Here is a 6,089-nt window from a genome sequence, read left to right on the forward strand (position 1 = left end):
ATTATAAATACATTTTTATAAATACATTTATAAAATTATTTATCTTGGCTTATCATATGTTTTAAATTATGATAAGAGGTTTTAATTTATTTATACAAGCTTATAAATTAATTTATAAAATATATTTTTAAATTTCATTTTATATTAAATGATAAATTACTTAATTGATTTTTACTTAGGTGTTGATCATATGTAGAGCTTGAGAAAAAAAATATATTATAATTTGATTTGTTAATGAATTTTCAATTATTATTTATTTTATGAGTACGAAATTTAGTTCTAGAATTAGTTATTTGCACAAAATAATTTATGGTAATTAAATATGTGATTTATATAATAGATATATTGCTTCATAAAATCATTTTTAGCAATCAAATATTTCTAAACTATATAAAATATTTCAAAAGTTTCAGTGTTATATTATATACCTTCAAAACTTAAGTAATTTTATTAAAAACTGAATCATGAATATTATGCATAACTAATTTTAGTAAAATATCAATAAAAATATCAAAAACTATTTAAAATAGTCTTATTTATCATTTTTAACAATTATTCTTAGAAAAAATATTTAACAAAAACACATAATGATAAAAACATATTTTTTAAAAATTATAATAAATATATTGTTACAAAACATTCAAACCCGCGAAACCGCGGACATTCACCTAGTATTATATAAACGTCAAACACAAATTTTGAATTCTGTATATAATTAAATATGATCAATTTAATGTTTTTAATGCTGGATGATTATATTATTATAAACTATAAAAATATTATAGATAATTTTATATGACTGCATCACATGATTCGTCCTATGGGTTCACGTTTGATGGTGCTCTTTGTACCATAGTGCATATATGTTCTAAATTTTTTCTTTATTAATTTGCATAATTCCGATTTTCCTGGAATTTAAAACTTTTACCTCATAGTGTAAAATTATTAATGAACATTTAGTCAGATCACTAGACTAAAGGGACTTTCACTTTTATCATTATTTTGACAATTTTCTATTTAAATCATTTTTTAAAACACTTTTTGTCAACTTAAAAAATTTATACTATACTTAAAATTTCTTATAGTATTAAATTTAAAAATTCTCTGAAACAACTTTCCATCATTAAAACAGTAATGTAAAATGTTTTCAATAGCACTAAATTAATTAAATGTTCTTTTTGAAAGGCTTACATGTTTTTTTGCTACAATAAAATGCATGAAGAAGAAAAATATAAAGCAAAAGTAGAAAAAAGTTGTGGTCTAAAATATTAAATCCTTAATGGAGTTGGCAAAGAGAAGCCTAAAAATATACCAATCTAATTAAACAGGTCCAACACCCTGGACGAAAACTCAGCCGCTCCTTGGATAGAATTCGATACCAGTGAACACACACAAGCGCCAATGACGGTGACCACCAACACCACTACGAAACAAAGAAAAGAGACTGAGGCGTTGAAAAATAAAATCTAGAATACAACCGCAAAACTGCCATTTGATAGAAATGAACCACCGGCACCTGAAAATGACTATATGTGAGTAGAGAAGCTCCTTGCGAGAAGTTAAAGAAGAGAGAAAGAATGGATTTCCAACAGCGGCTGACTACGACAACGATTTCTTACATAATTACATGTATTTCTTCGAATCACCAGTGCTATAATTTTGGATTTGAATAAATATTTATAATATTATATACTGGGATAACTTAAAAGAAAAATCATGATCTCATAGAATGAATCATTTAAAAAAATAAATCCAAATGATAGATCTAACACACACACCCTAATTAAATAAATATCTTTTTTCATTTGGCATTTCTAGAATCATTCTAATCAAAAGGTTAAACAACATATTGTTTTATACATCTTTCAAAAAAACATATTGTTTTATAAAGTTTAGCAATTAAAATTAGCAAAAAAAAATTAGCAATTAAATATTTTTTTGTCATCAGGTACTTTTAGCAATTGAATCTAGAAAAGATAAATGAGGTAGTTTTTGAAAAAGGGCAACCCCTTTTGCTCACGTCTACTTATTGAAATCCCATTGAGTTCAAATTGGAAAAATGACGAAAGCATTGACATTTTTTTTTTTTTTCTAAAATGTGAATATCATAGAACGAAAGGTTTAGGGTTACAAAAGCCTAGTTAATGATACCTTGGCAAAAAAGAAATAGAAAACAAGGTATGCACAGAAAATTAGAGTAGAAGAACGAGTCATCTAATCCAAAGTTGCATAAAAGTCGTGAACTTCCTCCTATGTCTTCTCGCACTAATGGTGTTGCGGATTTCCCTGTCGATGATGTTGAAAGTTGTCTGCAATGGCAAGAATCCGTTGAGGTGAACTGCAGAGTTACGCTGCCTCTAAACATTGTAGAGAAGAAATTGGGTAGCTATTTTCTTCAGGGTTGAAGGTGCTGATGCAGCTGAGATTCGTAGCCAAGAGAGGAGTTCTTCCCACGTTAAGAAAGCCGTACGACGAGGATCTAGCCGTAGATAGGGCTGGGCAAAAAATCTGAACCCGAAAAACCGAACCGAACCCGACCCGAAAAAGTAGTACCGAACCCGAACCGAAATTGATTAAATATCCGAACGGAGTCAAAATTTTGGTATGTAAAGAACCGGAACCGAACCCGACCCGAACCGAAGTATTTCGGGTACCCGAATGTATCCGAAATAGATTTCTATACCCCTTATATAATATGTTTTAGATTTAATGTCTATTAAAAACATCCAAAATATATAATATATTTTTAAATTTTCCAAAATACTTGAAAATATATACAAATAGTCAAAAGTAAATGCCTAAAATAGCTAAAATATACTCAAAACACCAAAAATACTTGAAATGTCTATTGATTATCTTATCCAAATATTCAAAGCAAATCAAATTATATGTTAAGTTTAGGTATTTTGACATATGTTATTCAAATTTGTATGTAATATATTATTTTGTTTATAAATTTTGGAAAATTTAAAGTATATAATAAATTTTAAATTTTAAAAATAATTTTAATGGGTTATCCAAACCCGAACCGAACCCGCAAAGATCCAAACCGGACTCGAACCGAAACTTAGAAATACCCGAATGGGACTGAAATCTTTGACCCCGAAAACCCGAAACCCGAATAGAACCGAACCGAACCCGAATGGGTACCCGAACGCCCGCCCCTAGCCGTAGATCTGGTTCCAATCCCTATAAAGCGTTTGTTTAACCAATAAAGTACAAAATTACTATAACGCGTTTGTTTAATATTCGTGATAACGAGGCATGGAGAACAGGATTAAAATCTGTTACAAGCCCTGCATCAAGAAACCCTTATGCTTAGAATAATTTTCATGAAGAGGATGAAGTTAATTGTAGTTATAGATGATTAGCTAGTAGCCTAGTAATAATAAAATTTGTCAAATTGGAGAAGAGGTACAGGATTATAAGTTTTCATTTTCAAATAGGAGGACTGCACGTGGCAGTGTGAAACCCTAAGAAAATGAAGCTGCAATAATATTAGGAGAACATAAAAAGCTTTAGTTCTCTGTTCAGTATGCCATGAGCGACCACTCTTTTATTTTCTTTTGACTATCTCACACACATTATATCTCATACATATATTACATGTCGCTTTCTCTAAAAAGAGAACCTCTTTCTCTCTCGTGCTTATCTTGTAAGCTTTGCATCACTATTTTCTCTTATTTTCCACATTTAAATATGAAAAACATATACTTGATATATCTTTTCTAACATTTTTTTTAAAAGAACATCATTCTAAACATTTAAAGCTGAGTATATGGTGAGCTGGTGTTGTGTTAACTTTATTGTATATCTATAAGACTATAACTCACTATTCATTTTAAATAGGTTATTATGACACAATAGTACTTTTACATATCTTGAGGAATTAGTTGGGAGAACGAAAGAAGAGTCATTCCAACCTCGTTAATGTGTGAAAACCGAACACAGTAGTTTTTTTTCGTAAAATGCCGAACACAATAGTTACAAGCTACTCACCAGTGCCCTATACAAGTACGTACGCAAATACAATATATGATATATGCACGTATACGTACATACTGTTGGAATATTATGGAGTTACGTGCAAAGATAAAACACTGCCATTGTAAATAAAAATCTCTTATTATAGTCATCCATTGTTATCCTCTCTTTCCATTTATACATGCCGCCTTCTCGTACCTAATTATCAAGCATCCCATGCTTTCTCTTCTTTCTCTCTCTTCTCTCTTTATCTCCCTAGGCCTGCCATTATCAGGAGGACCACATGACTATAATGGAAGGACTCGCTGGCTTCTTCTATGGTTGCTTTCAATTTTTCTTTCTCATATAGCCCATGAAGAAGACATCAACATATATCACAATTTTAGTTTTTCTTTGTGAATCAGTTTAAATTATTTATAGTGAAACTCAAATTAAAGTTTCAATCTTCGATTAATCTTTGAAACTTTTTTTTTGGGCAAAGTGGGTATTGGTTTTGCTTTTCCCCTGAGTGCTTTCATTATGTGTTATATTAGCTACCTTCTGTTCCCAATTTTGTTGGTTACAAATCTCAGTCACTCATTATCACTACCAAAAGTACAAAATTCCAACTTTATTTACATATCATCTATATTTGTTGTTTTGGTTCTTGAATTGATAATGAATCATTTTCTATTTATAGCAAAGAGAGTCAATGCTCTTTTTGATTATCGTTCCTTTGCGCAGTTTCCTTTCAAAGAAATGTGTTCTGGAAAATAATGTGTGGTTGTCTCCACTTTTCTTCATGGGAGAACTCAGTATTGACTTCTTCCTTCCATACTCTTAAACTTCTTTTTATTTGTAGAGATTTTCTTGCTTGCAATGACAAAAATGTATAAAGTTCTATAAGAAAATTAAATTAAACCGTCACTCTTGAATCAATACTCATAGAACTTTGAGAGACAAAATAGTAAAACATATAAATTAAATAGAAAACTATCCAATTAATTTAAAGGAACTAGCTATAAAAAATGGTTCCTGAAGAGTGTCTGAACTCACTATGTGGTTCAGAATATTTTTGGTTTGTCAAATAAGTATAAATATTAAAATTGCAAAAAAGAAAAGAAGAGATAATACTATTTTATTTACAGTCACCTCTTAAATATAGATCACGATTATCTAAGTTGATTATGTCATGTTAGTTTACATATGAATAAAGAGAAACGATATTATCTCAGGTATTTGAGTTTTAATGAGAAAAGAACATATTATCGTGACAAACTTAATGGGAGAATAAGAAGTTGATGTAGTGCTTCTTTGAGGTTTAGTGATGACGAAAAGATAGACATATAGGCTATACAATATGTTCCTACTTTCACGCCTAAGTTCAGGAGATTTGACAACACCAAATTTTCATATTATTGTTCTTTACAAAAATTATATAACATTTCAATCTAGAGATGCATGCCATACTGATCAGATATCGTATGTGATCATTAAAAATATTCCTAATAGTTATTAGAAGCATACTTTTTTCCATTAAGTTTAAAAGTTATTCTTAGGTTCACCAACCAATAGAAAATTATCATTTTAAATCTAGTATTTTTTAACTAAGGAAACCAAATAATTTGGCAAATTATATTATTTTTTCAAAATAAAATTTAAAAATAAATTAAAATAATATATAAAAAACGAATTCAAAAAAAAAAATGTTGTCAACAAAACACTAAACCCTAAACTCTAATACTAAACCCTAAACTCAAATCCTAAACCCTAAATCTTTGGGTAAACTCTAAATCCTTGGGTAAACCCCTAAACCCTTGGAAAAACACTAAACATGTTGTCAACAAAACACTAAACCCTAAACTCTAATACTAAACCCTAAACTCAAATCCTAAACCCTAAATCTTTGGGTAAACTCTAAATCCTTGGGTAAACCCCTAAACCCTTGGAAAAACACTAAACATGTTGTCAACAAAACACTAAACCCTAAACTCTAATACTAAACCCTAAACTCAAATCCTAAACCCTAAATCTTTGGGTAAACTCTAAATCCTTGGGTAAACCCCTAAACCCTTGGAAAAACACTAAACATGTTGTCAACAAAACACTAAACCCTAAACTCTAAT

Source organism: Brassica oleracea, chromosome C1, assembly GCF_000695525.1.
Source record: "Brassica oleracea var. oleracea cultivar TO1000 chromosome C1, BOL, whole genome shotgun sequence".
Taxonomy (NCBI): domain Eukaryota; kingdom Viridiplantae; phylum Streptophyta; class Magnoliopsida; order Brassicales; family Brassicaceae; genus Brassica; species Brassica oleracea.